At 36.3% G+C, this 22,391-nt stretch overlaps 1 protein-coding gene across 3 annotated transcripts in view; it reads right to left on the reverse strand.

Annotated features, from left to right (window-relative positions):
* The window catches only part of fgf14 (fibroblast growth factor 14), a 59,627-nt gene that overhangs the window by 25,984 nt on the left and 11,252 nt on the right, over positions 1-22,391 (reverse strand). Inside the window, exon 1 of one of the 3 annotated variants that reach the window (XM_088382595.1) lies at positions 16,951-17,129. The exons of the other annotated variants lie outside the window; for them this stretch is intronic. The gene's annotated coding sequence lies outside the window, so the exon portion shown is untranslated. Of the gene's footprint in view, positions 1-16,950; positions 17,130-22,391 lie in introns of those variants that run through there. 3 annotated transcript variants of the gene reach the window in all.

The raw sequence follows: 22,391 nt of genomic DNA on the forward strand, positions 1-22,391 counted from the left end.
CATGAGTACATTTGATGGATTAACTCAGATGTTTTTATTTCAATTATTTTGTGACACATTAAAAAAGAAGGTGCAGCCTCAATAGCGGGTGAATTGTGTGTAAATCACAATTAGGGTAAGCAGTGTTTTTTTTTTTACACTAATGTGACAAAACTAGATGTGCAAGATTATTCTTATTGTTCAAGTGAGTTCTTTGTATTTACTATTAACCTATTCCAATTGTGTCACTGTGTGTCATTCAGTCATAAAATCTCAATACAAACATTTATGTTTTTTCCTAGAAGGTGGCAAAAAGTGACAACGGAGGGGATGAATACTATTGAAGGCACTTTAGTGTCACATTCAAATTTGCATAATACATTTTACATAATGTTTGAATGATGCTCATCTTAACAGTTTTATAGAACACGCTGAGGAGCCAATGGTGTCCGCCTATAATTCACTGTACATTCTCCAGAGAATGTTCCAGAGTGGACAGCGGGCATGGTGACCCCGACCGCAAACCTTTAACTCGCCGGCTCATCATCTTGTGACGATGTGTCATAAAATCATTGAAATGTACATCCCATAATGGTTGCCAGCCATTCACTTGTGCCTTGGGAGATAATCTTGAACCACATTACAATTTGTCTCCCTCTCGAGAGCACTGCCCAACCCCTCACTCCCCCTCTCCCCTCCCCACCAGCATAAGATTAAAGCATAGCTTGCAGCGTGGAGACCTCCAACAGGGACTCTAATGAAATACAGCAAGTGCCACTCAAAAATAGCCCACTTGCCGCTTGAATTACCTTGTTAATACTTACATTGGCTGCCCCTGCGAGGGAGGGAACCAATGGAAAATTTTCGGGGCAAAGTGGCTTGGTTACCCTGGGAGCATCCTGATTGAACTGTGATGACAACACAATGACCTGATTGCTATAACTTTGGACGGGAAAGGTCATATACTGCTCATGGACATTGTGCTAGAGAGAGCCAGGAGATTTCTTTCCAAATAAGATTTACATCTATAAAAAATTAACAATTGCTTTGCAGCACAGCAGCTTCCCTGACATTTTTTGTTTATTCTGATATTTGTTGCATAATAGGGCTTTTATGAGCCAGTCCCTGGAATCAATTACTTTCATCAGAGTGGCATATAACGAGTAAGTCAAGCAAGATGGCATTTCATCCGCATTCTGATCACATATCCATACTGTCGACATCCAATTTTTAAGGATGCAGCAGTAAAGGAGGAGCAGCGAGCTTTGTCAGCGGTTTGGCATTCCTTTGGGAAGCCCGCAGCTACGTGGGAGAATATCAATTAGTTGGAAGTGACAACTGCATGGAGTATGTGGGATTTGCATGGAAACAAAATATTAGCCCAGCAATGCTTGGAAAAAAAAATTATGAATCAATGATTGAAGCAAGGCTGTATGTGTTAGTGTGTTTCATGATAGGAGGGGGGGTTACCGGTTAAGCCATCTGAAATACGGAAAATAAGGCCAGCATAAGCTGTGTGACTGCGTCAAGACGGAAGCATCACTTCATCTCACACATACACACACGCATGCACACACTGTATACAGTATTTATATTTGCATATTGCAAAGATAAACACAGATGGCCATGCAGCAGTAAGTGATAAAAGTTAATAAGGCCTGTGTTGAATTCGGTTCAGTCAAGCTTCACACCTCAATGACAATTAACAAACATTTTTAAAATGTATCACAAGCCCAAGATGACTGGAATAATGACAAAACAATTCAGTCATATCGACTAAACATCTGAGAATACAATAAAGAAAGAACGGTGTGATCACCATAAAACACATGAAATGTTTCTATGGGAGAAATGGAGCGCTATTACATGTGAGGTAACAGGCAGCCCATTGCAAATGGAGAATCAAACACTAATGACGTCTGTAAAGGCTAACATTACAACCCCGGGCGCCATTAAGCGAGGCTACATCAACATTGTGGTTGTCCGCATCGAAGGAAAATATACGATGCGCAAAGACATTTATGGAACACTGATGGTGACACTTTGCAAGCCAATGAGGTGACACAGATGTGAGTGATGTCATTCTACTAAATATAATATCAACACTAAAATGGGATTCATAGCAGCTATGAGGCAGCCAAACGGAATGGCGACAGACCAATCATGGAGATTGGAACTCCTCCCACTTGATAAGAGAATTAATTCATCTGGAAAGATATTTAAATGTATTTTAAAGTTAGGTGCGCAAAGTGAGTGGTGATTTAAGATAGCCACCAGTGGCTTCACTTCAAGCTGTGGTAAGTGGTATTGTTAGTCCATTTATATCTGTCTCACCTCAAAAAGTGCAATTTTTAACTTTATTTAAAATAAATTTAAGACACTTTATCATATGGCCAGTCTGGTGTTGAAATCGTAAAAATTACACTATCACAGGCATTATTTTCAGAATAATTAAGCCTTAAAATTAATATTTATTTGTAATAAATAATGCATCTTCCATTTACAGGCAAAACAATTATATTCTATTCCAATAGATGGCAGAAAGTACATCATTAAATCTGTGTAACATCCTGTTGCCATTGATTCAGCGTAATATCTTTGTACTCATCTAAATAGGGCCAGATTTCAATCAAAATAAATTAATTTGTCAGTAAATTGAGATCATTATTTTAATATACTGTACATATTTTTTGTGAGAATTTTGTGGTGAACTTTGAGAAATTATGAAAAATATGTGTCTAGTTGACTCAAGAAAAATTAGAAACATTGAACTATTATATTAGATGATGACAGAAAATGTTCTGCTGCACATGCCGTATTACCACTGGGCCGCTAGAGGACAGTATGGCGCTCAGCAGGATTACTGCAGGATCTCACACACTCACACACTCATCTATATGCTTGTCTCTCTCCTCTTCCACTCATCTTAAGACTACAAGCCTCATGGTCGACTTCAGCGGCGAAACAAGCAAAAGGGGCAACCTCTAAATGGAAACCCATCAAGCCCAATTTGCCGAGGGCCAACACAGCGTGGAGCGGTATCATGAATTAAACATAGATCACTTATATCCGATGGAGGGGGGAAAAAAGTGCTGTGTCCAAACTGGATGTTACAGTTCAATCACTTCCCCATAGCTAAAATAAGAATAAAAAAAGTGAAGGGTAGGACAAGGAATAAGCCTCCAAGTAGTCATTAATGTGTCACGTCACACTTGCTCTGTTTTGACATCTCCATCTGATAATGGCAGCCCCTCCAGAGTCCAAATGAATCACTTGATCAAATCTATCAATCTCTCATTTATTATGTTTCCACGGCTGTGACAGGTCAATGACAACACTACTGAGAAGCCTTCATTTGTCATAATAAAGCACAGTGTAAAAATACAAAGACACATTTGATCATGTGTTGTTTGACTGACACTAGAATATCTCATGCAAACCTTTGCCAAGGCTCAAAAAATAAATTCCGTCTTCTTCGTTTTGTTTTTTTTTACATGAAATTGTACTGCTGAAAACAAAAAATTATTTGAGCTGAAAAAAGTTGAAATATCTCAAGCAGCAAGGTACATTTCTGGAAGAATAAATTATAAGGGAAAAAAAAAGATTTGTTCCAGACAAAAGTCATACAGGCATTTGTCAATGTGCACGGTCTTTAGGTGATTTAAATGATAAGTGATAATTGTTAATTCATCATATAATGAACCCAAAAAATTAATTAATTACAATTTTTATAGCTGCAATAGAGTCAGCATATGGAAAACATTTCTCAGTATGACTGCAGTACTACTAGCACGGTAAGAAGCATATTATTACGTTTCTGATAGTGTCAATCAAAAAGTGAGCAGTATTAGAACGTGTGATGTCACTTCATTTCAATGTTACGTAACAGAGGCCCAAATAGATCACAGCCTGAGGAGACAAAATTTCCAATAACCGTCAGGGAGTGGTGCAGGGCACTACTATTATTACGCTGGCTGCTCTTGGTCCGTGTGAAACAGCATACTTGATTTTATGTCGGGAACAGATATCAGTATTTAGTGATCAATATAGCTCTTCTTCTCATGTCAGAAAAACAGCACGGATTATAAAACAGCAAATGATCTCATTTTGTTTTTTGCTTTTTAGACTTTCCTGGGCTTGCTTGGGAAAACAGCAACACAAATATCAATGAAATATATTACGGCACTTTGGCATTTACACAATGCGCCTCCATTAAGTTGAAAGCATCTGAGAATTACAATGATGGGCTTTTTTTTTTTCCTTGACCTTTCATTTCAACAACATTAGATGTTCAACAAAATAGACACAGAACTGTTTCCCATCGTCTTTTAACAATACACATTAATTAAATTACCTTTCGGAATCATTCAAAAGGAGACAAGTCAGTACAAACTGTTTTTGTGGGATATTTGTCCTCCATTTCTATTTGGAAAACCCATATTGAATATTCATCAAAAACATTTGGGGTTTAACCCCCCTCCCAATCCCCCTGCGAATAGCAGGTGATATTCTCTACATCTCTGTAGCTTTCATTTCCTGTTCTATGGTTATCATCATACTTTAATTTGCATGTCCACTGTCAGAGCCTAATAAGGACTGACACATCTGTAATTACTCCTAGCACCAAAGTGACACACCAGAACTAAAATATGAATGACACGGTGTGGAAGTGGGCATCATATTATTGACCTGTTGAAGTTCATAAAATGCTTCAAGGCAGTCACTTTACTTTGCAAAGTTTAATAGAACACTATTTGGACACGACGATGAGGCAGATCGTGAAGTCATGTTTTCATCCAGAGGATATACGGCTTCCCTTACATCCTAAATCATGACTACGTGAAAGGAGTATTTATTGAAGCAGCATTCATGTCAAGTCCATCAAGATCTACTGTCAGGGTCCACACATGCATTCTCTGCTTCAGTAACTTTATGTGATGGACTATGAGAAAGCCTGCATGTGAAGGTCATAGGTTGGCTAGGCTATTGAGTTCAGAAAGTTCTATTTTTGGATCAGTCAATCACTATCATACACTGCTAACAATTTTATTAATTGTTTTGCTTTGTAGATGAAATGATAGTGTTTAGACAAACTGAAGACACCTTGGGAAATCTTAACAAGGGGTTGAGAAGAAGTAAACATGACACGCACAATACACAAAGAGTTTTATGACTAGTATTAGTCTATACTTCGTTTGTGAACAAAACGAGAAAAAGATTTTCAATAAAGCGATAGAAAACGGGACATGAAGAATCTAAAGTTCACAAAAGAAAAGTAGCACATCGATTCGACCACACACACAAAAAAATAACACTATACATCCAACAACTACTCAAAGAGCAAAATTTTCACATATGTGAAATGTATTTCCCAGAGGATGCATGTTTATTATTTTGAGCTATTGTTTCCACGTTCAATACATACTAAGTTAACCTTTCAACAGTCAATGCCAAAAATAGCCACAGTGGGGAAATAACAGGGAAGGGAGGGGTCGGGGATTTTGCTGCGGGGATAGTAACATGCATGATACGTGCATAAAAGGTCCACATACTAGATCGTAATACAGAAACAAAAGGCTGATTCCTTCATCAACCTCTGACAGGTTGTCAATGTCTACTCAGGGAAATGTTTCACATAATCAATGATCTTGATTTAGATTGATTTGACTCATCTGTTTTACGCAGACCAGTGTCGCGTCCCTCTGAACAATGCCAGTATTCATCATGGAGCAATTGTAATAAGCAGATAAACATGTTGTAGTAACATGTGCTCTTATTATAGTTTCATCAATGCAAAAAGAACTGATGACATGATTAAGAATCATTAAGTCCCAAGAGTTTAAATAATGCAATGTGATATTTTAAATCTATAGCTGGTTTTAAATACATAATGTGTGTTAATCTGGTCGTTTGGGTAAAATACAAAATTAGAGGTAATTTAAGAATACCTGAACATTTTGGGGAAAGGCTGCTTTATAAGATTTGTTCAATTATCTTGCTAAATGAGAGTGGATCAATGACAGTGCCCTGAGGGACGCTAGATGAATGCAAAATGTTGCCTGTATTATTCAAAGATACAACAGAAAAAAAAAAAGCTTCTTGACTAATGCATCCATTACATCTTCAATTAAATGGCAGCTTTATAACGGATTCTCTCATGTCTCACAATCAAATCAATGTCAGCAGCTGGACCTTTCATATTGAAGAAATAATCACAAAGTGAATATCAAATATAATGTTATTGATGTGCATTTTACTAATTGAACCCAAACAAATGACTTTATGTATAACTGATACGTCTTCTTTGTCAGTACAGTGCATCATGGAATACGATATCTTGCATTTTGGAGTCATGGGTTGTTCACTAATTTTCAAGATGTGGAAATTGGATACATTGAAGGCACTGGACAGTGATAACATTTCAACAGCACCGCAAAATAAAGGCCACTATTTAGTGAATGGGGAGTGATTTCTAACACTGAAATAATTATTAAAGAAGAAAATAGCTTGTGTCCATACTTCCTACCATTTAAAAAAAAAAAAAAGACACAAATATCAAATATACCAAATCCAGTGAACGATAACACCAAAGGAGCCGAATCACTTTTAGTTCGGTGTGCTGTATCATTTGGTGTCCACTGCTCAAAATATTGCAATATATGCACTAATTTACTCTCTGTCACATTTAGGGGTGATGCTAAGAAATGTAGCACCATCACAACACACATTGTGGTTACATAAACCTTTGGGAAAAGAAGCTCTGTTCTTCTTCTTTCATTCTTGGTACAGGCATCTCCAATGCAATCTTCCAAAAACCCTCCCACTACTTTCCCACCCACTCTTTCCTCCCACAGCGCTTTGAAAACTCCGCTCCATTCCCAAAGAAACTATGTCATCACAAGCACGCTCCCTTTGGGTAGAGAAGGGAGTAAATGGATGGGTCGAAGCGGGACAGGCGCTCAGCACGGGCATCAGTGGGATTTCATCGCCACGAGTCAACCCACAAGACTGCATTAGCTGATTAAGCACAGAGGAACCATGTTGCTTGAGTAAGAAGCCATTGTTGCGGAAGTGCACTTAGCAGACATTAGGTACACCTTTACCAGATATATATATAAAGAAAAGAAAGAAAAAGAAAATTCTACCAGAGGTAATAATACAAGAGAGGATCAACTGTTATATTGATTGGGCTATATGTTTCATTGTAATATACTACGTGTCCAAAATATGTATAACTAGACTATTCGTGTAAAAGCAATTTTAAAATCAGAGCAATATTATGTGTTTGTATAGCCGACAGAAAAATTATAGTCGTTTATTTTTTTTCTGAGAAGAGCATTAGTGCTGTGTATTATTTCATATTACATGCATTACCACAGTATTGCTAGATCAATACTTTTTTTTGAAAAAAAGTACAATTGTGAAAGTAACTTGTAATTAATATATGCAGTAAATTTAATATCAGTATTAAACAAATACATAATATGGTGTAGCTCGGTAAGTTTTTTCTTGACACAAACATGCACTTCTGAAAGAATTTAAAATAAATGACTGACAGAAGGTTAAATCCGATTTAGCTCCAGTGTCATAGTTACTGCAAATGTGAAAATACAGTAACGTGCATTTGCCGGAGAGCAAAGTTATTTCCATCTGAAGTTGTCCCTGTTTATTTTTCATCTTATTTGAAGCATAGTTCACGTCCGCCTCCGAGATTAGGATGTTAGCACACAGAGGGCACACATTGATGTGAAGTGCGTTGGAATAAAAAGCGGATTGTGTTGAATATTCATGATGTTTTGGTCCGACCAAGGTGAGAAGTATGCAGGTGGAACAGTGCTGTTTCATTATTGCCTTTGATAAGTAACTTTATATTTAAGGTAACCTTAGTCAAAATGAACATCACACAAGCAAAAGCAAAATGTGGTATCTTCAAGCCAATTAGTTAAGAAATATAATAAATTTGTTTTTAATAAATTCATGATTATTATCATTATTATTAGAATATTGTTAAACATTATTATTATTATTATTTAGGTAGTAATACACAATACTGATGTACATACAAAGATAATACAGTAATTGAATATGCTTTAAAGGCAATCTCGACTATAGTACAATATACATACATATTTAGCATACGGCAAATAATGAAAGGCTCTCTTCTGTGTTTGTCACTAACTCCAACAGATATCTATTCACGGCCATTGTTACAGGCCATCCCGTATCATCAGCTTTTTTCCGTTTAGCATGAGGAAAGCCCTCGTAGGCTGTTGTGCCACTGCCCTGCACACAATGTGACAGCAACACTTTGACGTGTGTTAGCACGTAAACACCAGGTAATTCATCACGCACGGACGAGTCTCCCTACAACCCTGCCCATGCTTTATGTGTTAAAAGGCGCTGGAAGACGACAACACGGCAGTGGTGTAAATCACCCAGACAGAATCAGGCCTGCTCCAGCAAGCCTTGGCAATCAGAAAATACTCCAATCCATTTAAAAATATCCACTGGCCTTTTAGAATAAACACCTTCAATTAGAAAAGCTCACTTGATGGTGCAAAGCGGTCCAACTAAACTTTTGTGGTGTTTGTGGAAGAGATGACTTGAGCAAGCCCTTGCACCAATAACAGCCATGATGGCGCCAATAGAAAAAGCAATGGATGCAGCTGCAATAGCAATAGCAATGGCAGACAATTGCAAAAGAAGCATTAGTGGTAATAGTACGAGCAATAGGCTGCTGTTGCTATTGTAGCAAGAGCGGGAATAGCCAAAGAGGCAGTGGCAATAGCGATACCGCCAATAATGATAATAATAGAGGCTATACAGTGGTAGTGATAGAGAAAGCGAAAACGGCAACAATAGGGTAATAGTATTGGTAACAGTGACAGCAAAAATGGTGCACTAATACCCAAAGATAGCCAATTTAGTAATTCGACAAAAATTGCAACATAGCAGCAAAAGAGCATGGAACTCAGTAATGACTCAGTGTGGGAAAAAAAGTCAATTTCACTAAGAATTTATTGAGAAAATGTTATATGTAAGATTAGAAAAATGACAAGAAAAGCCATAATCTTAATATTGCAAAGAATTTCTTCCCCTGGCCTTGGCTGGCTGAGACATCTTAAGTGTAATTTAATTTAATTATCTATTTGTATTATTTTATTGTTAATGTTAGCCAAATGACAGCTACCATTGTATGCATTCATGCACCAATTTCATTATAGGAATACAAGTTTCACTTAACATTTTGTTGCTTAATGAGATTAAATAATGCAGGACGACAAACCAGAAACTTGATTTGCATGTTGAACGCAACGCATCACAATCTGAGCTTTTACGGAATCCTCATCCTCGTTCACATTCATTTTTGAGTGAAAGATTTAATGATTACTAGTAGCCATCACTCACTCAAACCTGACAATGATTTGATGAGCATCTTCATTGTAATATCAACCGCTAACAAGACTTGAGTTTGCTAAATGATCAACAAATAAAACAACTAACTCATATACCCACATTTGCGTGGTGGAATGTTGCAACAAAATGAATTAGGTCTAAAAGGGAAGACTTTGATGGATGGAACATGACAAAAGGCACAGACCCAAATGCACAAATGTGTTAAATAATGCATTATGAGGTATTTTAAGACATTCAACATGCAATAAATTTCAAACGGGCTGAAAGATTGCTTCTTGACGGAGCATCAGATCTTTACAAATGCAACAACTTCCAAACAACTAAGAAAATGATAGTTGCCGTTTAGAATAGTATTTGTTGGCTACTTCCTGGATCATGGAAGACATGTTATAAATTAACACATTGTGCTATTTTGATGGTGGATTTTTACATTTTTTATTTGTGTCCACCAAAACTCATTACAATACTGAACTACGCTCATGTGACTAAGTCACTTTTTGCACATTTTAATCAGTTTTTTTTCTGCAGAGTGGCGGTGGTATATACCTGAGCCCATCTGCTTTATGTCAAGATGCAAACAACCAAAAGTGTGATATATAGAAGTGACTTTGCACGGACCTTCAGCGTGGTCTGACACTTCCTAATGTTGATGCTAAACAACAGATGGGCATGAATATGCCTACTGACAGCTAAATGCTAAATTCTTAACAGAGCTAAAGCATGTTACAGAGTCACACGTGGGCTACAGTATTTACATTTAAGGAGCACCACTTGGCCACAGCTATAAAATTAGGTGCTTTATGAAACAACTGTCTTCATAAATATAAATCTCAGAGTGTCATAGAGGTACGGTACATACAAAAATCTACACATGCCAGGTCATATAAAAAAAAACAGATCAAGATTAAATCTTTTCAAAACTATATGTGACCTACAACCTGAACAACATAAGTCATTCTTTTTGAGAGGGGAAGTAAAACATTAAAGATAATGTGGTTGCATAACCCTCATAACTGGAATGCCGCTACATGAGTCTTTTAAAGTGCCTCTGATTAACCCCACATAAATTTGTTCTATTGGACTTTTTTTTGCTTTCTATGAGCCTCCAGATTTTGTGTTAACACTGATTTTTTTTTAAACTACACTTTTCATATTTACTTCCACCACCATGCTTGAAAAACGAGGACTGGTTGCCATGTCAGTCCCCATTTCTTTACAATGTTGCCTTAAAAAAAACATTTAACTAAGAAAGAGCCGCTGCCAGACAGTAACTCTAATGACGACAGTATCGAAGCTGGTTTGAAGGTTGAATTATAATGAAATTCAATTATTTACAATTGACCCACATATCATCCCTATGACAATTGAGAAAGACTTACAGATAAATCACCTACTTTAATCCAAAATAAATACATGGTTGCTAAATGTACAGTTGGTTTGATGCTTTTGGCTGGATCTGACCTTTTGTGCATTCAGTAAGATTCTTATATCTGTATGTTAGCAGGATCCATTCAAAGGTCTACTTCTCAAATAAACTACACCAGCATGACCTTATCTTCTCTCAGCCTCAGCACTTACGTCACATAAAAAATAGATCAGCAGCTCTACACAATCTTTGCGACAGCACCATCTGTTCTCTGTCGGTCAAAGGACGACGGCCAAGCGCGTCAATGGTTAATTTCTCGCCTTTATTTGATGTGGCAGACAAGACGTACTGAGAGAGGCTTCTCATTCAGAGGAGGCAGAGAAACCTCCTGTCAACACGTGAAGTATTTACAGGATGGGAGGTGACGTCGTCTCGTCTGCAACCCAGGGAAGGCTTCTCACCTCGTGGGATACAGTTAGATATGATCGCAGGGTGTCAAAATGGCACCTGGGAGTCATTGCTCACACATACAGGAGGGGGAAAAAAAAGGTTCATGTTTTCCCTAGTATCAAAATATATATATATAAATAAATCCTGGGTTAAAAATTGGACCAACCCAGGAACAAGAAAACAACCCAACAATTTGTTTTTAAACAACCCAAAGTTGGTTCAAATTGAACCAACTTCCAGGGTCAGTTCAGTTTTTAACCCAGCAAGTTTTAAGGCTGTATTTCTTTTTTGTGGAAACATTCGTAAATGTTTGTAGTAAATAATAGGCCTACAAAAAACTAGGAAACAACTCATTTTTTGAAAATAGTCAAATACATCCTTATTGCTGAGTTAAACATTGGACCGACCCAGAAGGTTGGGTGAGTTTGACCAAATACATACATTTATTTTTTAATTGTTTTGTAGCAAGCGAGGATAAAAAATTAATAATTGACCAAACTTCCTGGGTTAGTCCAATTTTTACCCCAAATTGGGTTGTTTTTAACCCAGTGTTTTTAAGGATATAGAATCATTTAATAACATTAAAATATATATCGATTTTTTTTTACCTCATCTACAAATTACCTTGCTTACCAGTCTAGTTTCAAAATTATATTTGGTCCTGGAGCACAAATGTTTACCCAGCCCTGCTGTATACACCGGTACACAATTTCATATTGTAAATGAAGTTACATTACTGCAGCCATTAAAACACATTTATCTACAGGTAATTAAACTACCATTACCATGAAAAATTCTCTGTGGATCAGGTACTCTTCTGGGTGGAATCATAGAAATTACAGGAAAGATAAAAATAAGGAAAAAAATCAAAACATCCTTGTTAGGTTTGTGCTTTAGATGCTCACTTGGCCAAAGTCTCATTAGGATTGCATGACAAAATGGATTTGTGGAAAAAATTGGGGGCACCTTATCAGAAGGAACATCAACCAGCCCCCCCACCCTACACTTCAGTTTGTACTCTACTCGCCACACTCAATGAACCACACGTGTGCTCTCACAGCAGGTGTGTGTGTGTGTGTGTGTATTCGTGTGATGAGCAAAAACGGAGGCGAGGAAGCAGAGAAAAGGTTAAGTGTACACAACGATATTGACGTGTGACTCAGTTGGAGAAGAAAGAGCAGTGGAAAATGGTTCGATGGTGACTAAAGGATACTGCAACCAGACAAAAAAGGTGTATAACTGTATCAACCATAAACAATGTGAAGTTAGATTAACAAATAGCTATTTTTCTTTATGCGTTTTCACTGAACTCTCTTGCTCACCGCTGCCTCTCACACACCCACTCGCTCCACTCACGTGGGAGAAGTTGGTTTGTGTATTTCCTGGTCTGCACCTGAGAAGAGTACCGTAAATCTCCCCAAATGTCAGAGGTCAAATGTGTGTCGAAATATTTATTATTCTAATTCATTTACTGAATTGTCAGTCATCTATTGAAATGATTAGAATTCAATAAAAGAAAAAATCAGATGGTTTGATATAAGTGTTTTTCCTGAGAGGATGACACACTCTGCGACTAATAAGGGTGAAAGATTTACTTTTTGAGGCAATACAGTGATCTTAAAATATGTCTGATGCCATATAGCAAGGAGTTAGCTCGGATCCGTCAACACACACAACCACGCACACAAACTTGCACTGTCACATTTGCATGATGACAGGTCTATTCTTAAAGTTTCCATATGCAACACGAGTGGGAGCTAGTGAGTGGGGATGAGTGGACTTTATCTTATACTAGTGACAGAGAAGCAGCTGGAGGTGTGGAAAAATACACCTCATGTAGACGTACTGTACAAATGGCGTCCTGGATTGGATTTTCTATGTATGTTTCCAAGGAATGTTCTGTTATTGAGTTAGTCTGACTGTAATTGGATTTATGATACTTTTGTGTAAACACATTAGACCAAGTGAAGTCATTCAGATTCCCCATAGTTAGACAGGTGATCTAAGTGGCTAGATATCAATTTGATTGCATTTAACGATGGACGCTTACATATTTTAAGAATCACCCACACGGTTTAACTATTATTACAGTATGTTTGTTATTTTGTATTATTGTGTATAAATTATCAAATATGTTTTTACATGTTATTTTAAAGCATAAAATTATGATCTACAGATTGTTTTATTCATGTTGCATAACACTCATATTACAATATACTTTGTGCAGTACCATACTATAAAAAAACATTAAAAAGTTTGTTGTTGAAGTTATAGTAAGTCCTTTGAGTTAGCGTGGTCATGGAACAAAATAAAATGATTAGTTAAGGAACCAGATGTGTAGATATTTATAATATTAAAGCTCACCAAAGTTGGTACTTTACATGTTCAAAAAAGACAATTTGTTCTAATTTACGCATTCCACATACACGAGAATATTATCTTTTGCTGCCTTCCCCTCTCAAAAAAGAAAAAAAAGGTTGTAGTAATGTAAGCATCACAATGCACATTGACTCAGTATGCTGCACTGCACTTGCCTGTGCCATGCATTTAGCCAAACCCTCTGTTCCAAAATGGAGAGCACTCTATTTCTACCCGAAGGCACGTGGCAACTTTCTCTCCAAATTATTGTTATACCCTGCTATCATCACGCAAACCTCACAATGAGACAAAACAATGTTCTGTGGCTTATTACAATCAGCTTTGTTTGTTCTTGATGGGAAAAGGAAGCCGCCTATTAGAGGGAGAACCGGGCAAAAAAACGCAATTAAAAAAAAAAAAAAGGGTAAGCACACCTCTCTCAAAACATTTATATTTTACAAGACTAAAAATAACTCGTTTTAGTTGGTTAAGATGTATGTTCTTTTGACAAAACAAGGCCCATCCCCATGTAGAGTGCATTACTTTCCGTGTCGAGTCCTACCGAATTCAATCACATGAGCAAACTTTTCATAACTGTTCAAATAAGAGCTGTCATTTCCAGGTTTCTTGCGTAGCCTCAAAAAGCAACCAAATTGCTTTGTGCTCTGCTATAAAAATAAAAAAAGGGAGGGTGGGCTTAAAATCATTATAAATTTAACAATGAGCGCAAGAAATGTCTGCTGTACAATATTGCCGTGAAGTGCAGACACAATGTACATGCGCTTGCACTTTTACAAAGTTACTGCTACCACAACGAGTGTTACGGCGCTTGTTTTATATTTGATGACGGATTCCGGAACACTAGGAATTTACGACATTTTGAGTGTTTGTGAAGATGTCGTTTTCTGCTTCCTGTGCAGTCAAGACGCAACTTGGGGGTACATTCAGTTTTTAAGAGCAGCAGAACAAGACAATAAAACTGCTTTCCATCTAGGTGTAATTAAATCTTGATTAACACTTAATCATTCCTTCTCAGTGATCATGAAAAAGTCAATGGTTTTGTTATATCACATACTTAAAAACATGAAAAGAAAAAGAAATAATCGAGTACTAAATATATGTAAACTTCAAACATATAGCAAAGGTTCACTAGTCAGTAGTTAGCATACACTACCGTTCAAAAGTTTGGGGTCACCCAGAAAATGTCATTTATTACAATTAACAAAAAAGGACATTTCTAAATGACCTTTGAACGGTAGTGTGGATCTTATGTTAATTATAAACCTCCAAATAACTTATTCCAAGAAGCACAAACAGCCCTAAAAATCAGAACTAATAAATCTATTTTATTTAATTAAGAATGCTCCTAACCTGTCTTTGTAACAGGGCCAGCCACGGTCATCTTGAATGTACCACAAGTCAAGTCAGTTTTCTCGGCATATTTGTCCATCCTACACTCAGTCAGCAACGTTTCCTTCACATCAATAAGTAAGACATCTTTGCACCATCACAACGCCATTATGAATATTTCACTTTATTGTTTTACAGCATTACACGTTGTTAAATACTTAATGTATTGAGCAGTGAAAGCTCTGAAACAACCCCAACAGCCTTGAGAGCTGTTTAATGTGTTGAGAAGGGAACTTTGAGGTGCCAATCAGGCAACAATCAGGGCATAAATAATTTAAACAATAATACTGTAGAATTTCTAAAGTTGAATGCCCCTGAGATCGTACAATTCCCCATTTGACCAAAGTGTTTCAAAATGTTTAAGTGTTTAAAGCACACTTGTACAATCTGTGATTTGTATTTCCCTCTTTTTTGGGATTTTTAATGTCATCAGGGTAGAAAAGGCTTATTCTTCACATGTCTGACCTAGTTTTACACATTTAAGGTAAGATATTATAAATGTAACATTGTCAGTTCAGTTAAAGGTTGCATTTTTAAAATAGGTTTATTTTTCAATTTTGCTCTCTGTGGTTAACTTCTACTTGCATAACAGCTAAGATTGTTAAACTAACTTCAAACATTGACTTTACAATTCAAATTTGATTTAAATTTGTGCAGAATCCAAAAAGTAACTCATTTTCAAAACATATAATTTCCTCATGCTTAATCTTCTGTAGTTCATGTAGTAATTGAACAACATGTTTCCTTCCTAGGGATGCTCTGAGCAAGTGTTGCGTCAATTGTCGTGTATAGCGTTTGCTCTTGCGTCATATTTCATGCTTGCACACAACAACATTGAACATAAGAGCTCTCACTTTACTATATATGTGATGTACCAACCATAAAGGGGAACCCTGGTGATGGTGATATTCATCAATGATGACCACATCAAGAATGCATTTTATCGTGCTAAATAACCCAGCACACGGATTATTACTTTAAAATATTTCAATGCACTTTATTTGCGTAATGCGTCAGCACACTTTACTGCCACTGATATACGTTTACCACAATGCCATTAACCCTCAGGTCTGCAATTGTCCACTTTATTTGAAATTTCCAAATAGTCACTTATGCTATTTATAGACTGCAAGCGCTAATAAGAGCAAACATACAACAGGGGAAGGTCCGGGGAGACACTTTTCTGAAGAGCTCAGCATTACAGAGTGGAGCCGTGTAGGGTAGTGTGTAACGTAAAGGTCATTATTACATTGCTAGGCGCCCTTGTCACTTTTTTTCGACGTCAACATCTGTGCCAATCTCTATGTGGTAATCGAATAAGGAGCAGTGCAAATCAGTAAATTGGACAAGAAGATTTAGCCTGAACAGCAAAACTAAAAGGAAATAACGCTGAATGGTAGCAATTAGTAGCAACTTATGTATGCAGAACACAATATATATATATATTTTACAGTGGAACTCATGAAAAAGTATGATAATTAACATTTATCATCATCAACAATTAAGTGGCGAGTCAAATAAATATGATACGTATGTAGCTTAAAAAATTAAAATTTGGTTTTAAGATCATTGTTCAGTTCAGTCATGTCTTGAGTAAACAAGAACCAATTTAATGAGACTTAAGAAAAATAGGAATAAAAATAGGCATTTAAGAGTAATTGCGGTCTATCACTGCAACAATTTGAAATGAGTGATTCATTTGTTTTAATTGTTTACTTTTGTTGGGTCTCAAATTATCATACAAAATTGTGATCAAGTATTTAATAAAGCAGACTTTGACTTTGACTTAATTTGACCATTTCTATTCATTAAAATGTGTAGGCATATGGCTTCTTGATCTGCAATTGTTCATACATATTCATACGTAGAGCGTTTCAAAGCACATCATCATAAGGTTGCCAATCAAAGATAAACTGGTTCATTTGAAGTTACAAACAATTGGAGCACAATGGTTGAAAAACAAGACTTACAAGTTATGACTTGAGGAATCCAGAAAAGGAAGGAGTAGCAATCCAGAAAGTGACCCAAAAGTCATTTGGAAATGACAAATCCCACTTAAATCCAGAAGGTAATCCATAAGGTAAAACCAAACAATTAAACAGCCGGTGAGTCTTCTTACTGCACAAAAGGTGACCCAAAAAAAAAAAAAATCTGACCTTTTATATGTGTGAGCACACCTGTAGGACATTCTCCCTTGATCACAGATACGCCCCGAAAAGGTCAACCCCTCTTTTAACACGCCCAAATTCACCCATAGATGGTCAATGCAAATCACTGCATGAACATTACCATGGTGGCCAATGGACAAATTACAACAACAAGCAAAACCAAAAGAAAACTTTTTTTTTCAGCAGTGCCTGAAATCAAACTGCTTATCAACCCAGTGGAAACCAAAAAAATGAATGAAAATGAAATATAAAGGTCCTTAGACTTGAAAGTAAATCTAGATTGTATGCTCAAACAACTGCTATGAAAAAAGGTGCAAAAAACTTTATTTCATGCAGTTCCAGTCCTTTTTTTTTTTCAAACCGTATTTTTCAGATTTGGAGAACTTCTTCAGTTCGAATGATAGCCATTCATATTGGAAGTATTACTTTGCTACACGTACGCAGTGAGTGTTATTTGCTTTGGGTCTGGTGACCTCTGCCAGGAGCGAAGATACTGCGACAGAAATTTAGCCCCTTTGCTTTATTGATTGACAACAGAGACTCATCTCCTTGTCAGTGACTCATGTGATCCATCACCTTTGCTGTCTGCCTCATTTACCTCAGATAAAACAGTAATTTTTTTGAAAGGTGGTAGTCTCTGTGGGTAACTAATAGCTTCTTTACCCCTTGAATTCTGTTGCTATTTTCAAGTCTTTATTAATGTAAAAAAAATGCCTAAAGTTCCTGTAATGGTTCTTTCTGTTTATCATGAAAGGCCACCATATTCAATTCATGATAAAAGAAGCACACTACATGATAGGAAGCGACGTGATAGAATGTATACTGAACAAAATTGGTGGTTGAATTTCTTTTCGTCAAGTGGTTACACAAAATAAAACCATTTGGATCGTTTTTTTAGGTAGACGTATAGTCCACTTGCAACTAAAGTTATAGTAAAGGAAATAAAATTTAGTAAATTCAGTACAAAAAAAATGTCTGCGTACTAAATTTGAATGTTAGACAGCAAGCCATCAGAAAAAAAAAAACTCTAACCTACACAAGAGGAACTAAACGAGAAACAAATACAGTAATACTACAACACTAAAGTCGAGCTCTACTACTAACTACTCCATTGAAAAATATTATGTTAAATTTACTCAATTTCTTTTTGTCTAGGACTTGCATGAAATAAAATCATCTGAATCCAAATACGTACACTACTTAAAAATGTATTTGGATGCAGATACACGGTAAATTCAACACACCAATTATTTTTAGTGAAGCAAGACAGAGTAGAACAAGAAATCAAAAGAGGCAAAACAACAGCGACTAACAATGTACAATTTCTCAGCATCCTCCTGCTGCCTCTCTCGCATCAAAATACTCTGCTGATGATAATCACCGGCAGGTGCAACATAGAAAACACACCGAAAAACTGCACACGAACTTACAAATTGTTCACTGATTACCTCTGAGTCAAAACTGATCATCGTTACGTTTATAACATTGAAATATTGGTATGTCTCGTGATTTCAATAGATTATCCAGATGTACTTAGTAAAGTGTCTAATTAGTGTATTTATTTATTTATTTTTGCAAAGGTTTGCCTGTGATGACATCTCTTTCGGCGCTGGCTTCGCAACGGATGGATTCAATTTCATTTAAGTGATCTTTTATTTGCTGCTGTCGTCTGCACTCAGCCACTGAGTCAGCAGGCTGACTGCTAGCGTATGCTTTATATTATACACAAGTTGCATGGAAGTTCATGAATACAATTAGTAAGAAAAGTGATTAAAACTAAGCGTAGTCTTATTATCAGTGTTGAATGTTATTAGTTACACAGTCTAATAATATTCATATCAAACTCATCAGTAGTAATTTAACATTATGTTTATCGTGGAATCTAAAAAAGCTTGATTGTGACACAAATCACTTATGCTTTGGACTTCTTTCATTAAAGTGAAGGTTGAGTCGTTTATTGTTTTTTCAGAAGATACATTCTTTTTCCAGGCTTGTGTTTTTTGAAAAAAATTACTTGATTTGGTTGAACATTTAGCTGTTTTTTTTTATTATTTAGATTATTTGATTTTCTTTTCTGTGCATGGATTTGTTTTATAGTAAATTTCAATTGGGAGAGACAAATAGTTTAGGTTGGTGAACTGTCCAAGAAAAAGTGCAAAAAAATACTTTGAAAATCCTAATGTTCATATGTTTAACTGTCTTTTAATAAGTTTAAATATGTGGGATAGGTATTATTATCAAAAAATATATTTGGTCTTTCTACATTTCAAATTCTCCCCGATCAGAGTGTATCGCCATCAGTAAATAGGGGTTCACTGTATACATAAATTTAAAAAACAAAAAACCCCTTGTAGTTTGTTAAATACAGAAGTCACCACTATGTTATGCTTGTTTGGAGACGTTACATAAAAGTCCCAACCATCAGCTCGCGGGAGAAGTCAATGTAATGCTATTGAGAGCATCACAAAAGACGGCCTTGGCAAATCGTGACTCCGTTGGCGATGACTACTGCACAAGCACTCATGGAAGTCACATGGTGAGACATGAGACTTGGTGGCTGCAGTGTAATGTGCAAATGAGATGTGTAAAGAGTAATATATATATATATATATATATATATATATATATATACACGGCACATTTAAAGGCGTTGACACACACACACACAAACAACACAAACACATACTACAATGGGTGACCTTCAGGTTTGATCATCTGCAATGCGGTGATCAGTTTTATTGATGTAAAGGCACACTGCATTGATAACACTTGTCCAATGAAGTTCTCATTATCTACTTTATCTATAACTATGTGTTGCTTTATGCCTGCCAAAGATTTGTATTACCCCTGCCAAGGAGATTATGTTTTCAAGGCTTGTGTTTTTAGCTATCTTGTAGAATCCTACACAAAGATTTTTGTGGAAGAATGCAGATTGAGGAAAATATAATCCCAATAGTGTGCAATTTTTGGAACTGTTGCAAGATATAACGTTTCACAATAGTTACTCAAACCTTCCACAAAATGTCATCAATGGGAGGATGTTTGATCAAAGAAGAACCTTGAATGTGTCCATACAAAATTCTGACAATTTATTTTTTGTATTTATTCATTCTCATGTTTCTTCAAAAATGTCCCTGAAAGTTGGTGCTATCAAATTCTAGGAAGTGACATTGGATCTAAATAGTTCCCTGATTTTCTCCTAAAAGCATACATTGTAAAAATTACAACTTGTATTTTGTAGCCTAAAATAAATTACTGACAATTATGGCAACATTGTTAGTTAGGGCAACAAAGCAAATGCAGGAGAGACAATTTTCACGACAGCAAAACTTAAACCATTAGTTGTATTTACCATCTTTAAATGTCTATTTATTTATTTATTTATTTATTTATTCATTTATTTCAGTGTACATATAACTCCAGTTGTGGTATTTATACTGCTCACCGCGAGCCGAGGTCTTTAACGAAACTCACCGCTCTGTTCCGCGTTAAGTGCCTTGCGAACTTGTCGCTCCACAATTTTAGCAAAAGATGTGGTCTCCATGTTTGACCTGCAAAAAGCTAAAACCAAGACTTTATTTTACATATCCTCTCCAGCATTTCCACCGTGTTGATATGACCCACAGAGGTAGACGCCACCTTTTAAGCCGCTTGCACACAAATATCTAAGCTGTCACATGCTTGTAAAGATGTCGCTAGCACCACAAACTTCCAACATGTCCCACAGATAACAGTGACACCTTCTCAGCTTGCTGCTGGCAATGTCAAGTGCAGTGCTGTCACAGTCACAAATTGTGTTTGTATGGTGGGACATAGATACAAGTACATGTCAACATCAAAACAATTTTAAGACTTAAGAAAAACTAATGCTCAAGATTTTAGCCGGAGCTGTCAACACAATGGGTCTCATTTACAAACCGCGAGCAGAAGAAATTTGTGAGTAAACTGTCGATAGGATGAAATTTACCTGGATTTTGGTATTCAGCAATATTTTAGTAGCCCCAATTTTTTGTAGGTACCACTGCTGCTGACCAAAAGTGGTCTTTGTAAAAATACGAATGAATATTGACATCTTCGAACTGCGATGCGCATTGTTGTGCAATTGTTTTTTTGGCATCTAGTTTTAAATCAAACCATTATTGGTTTGGAGGAAATTGAGTTGGGTGCATAAGTGACTACCTTCCACGCTTTTAATCGTCCCGTTCCCGTCACATCATTACCAAAATTTGCAGATTTTACAAAAATCGCTTACTACAAACAGAAGTAATATAGTGTAATCAATGAACAACATATAAATCTACAACACAAAAAAATAAAACAAATAACATACAAAACAATATGCCAAAAGGGTATAAGAAGTTCCAGAAAACACCAAAGTGTTTATAGACATTCAAGATTTTTTATGAAGAGAATACTTTACGGATTCGCTGTACTCCTTGACCTCACAGTGCAAAGCAATGAAAAAAATTTTTATAAATATGAATTTGCACTGTCATACCACTACTAATATTTGGACATAAAACTTTTTTTTGCTTTGTAATTCAGCTAAAATTATATCTTGGCCTCGATAAAGTTCCTTCCTAATGCCACAATGAATAGTTAGTTACTACTCTCCTTTACTTCGCAATTCAGGGACAAAGATGTGTGCTATCTCACACTTGCACATTTTATTTTTTCACGTTAAAAAAAAGTATAACTGAAAGAAAAATAGGTTTTGTAATTTTTAAAAAGGGGGCTATTGTTTCGGCTCCCTAACTGGATGTTGCAACCGTCATGAAGATTAGTTAGATTTCCTATTAGCCGCCACCCAAAGACGCTACTTTATTTGTTTTTGCCTTTCTGCTGCCGTTATATACTATATGTGTGTGTATGCCACAAAGACTGGGAACAAAACCTATCTTCTACCCATTCATTATGTAATGAAGCCTGTACACAATGTCAATCAAAGAGAATAATCATTTATCTCGTAAACTACATACTACCTGGTTGATGGCTCGATTTTTTTTTTCTCATGTAAACACGCCACTGTCTAAATATAGAACACCAGGTCCAGCCACTAGAAGACAGAAACTGAAAGCAAGATGAAAATAAATAAATTATTGGTTGAAAAAAAAAAAAAATACCCAAAGCTATTGTGAGTACCAAGGAAAATAAAGCACACTAGTATGATTCTTGCCGGGCGATATGAATAAAATGAAAGCTCTGAGGCTAATGTAATTTTTCCCCCAAAACAGAGAAATTTT

This window comes from Syngnathus floridae, chromosome 8 (genome assembly GCF_059516105.1).
Source record: "Syngnathus floridae isolate MCC-2025c chromosome 8, RoL_Sflo_1.0, whole genome shotgun sequence".
Lineage (NCBI taxonomy): Eukaryota > Metazoa > Chordata > Actinopteri > Syngnathiformes > Syngnathidae > Syngnathus > Syngnathus floridae.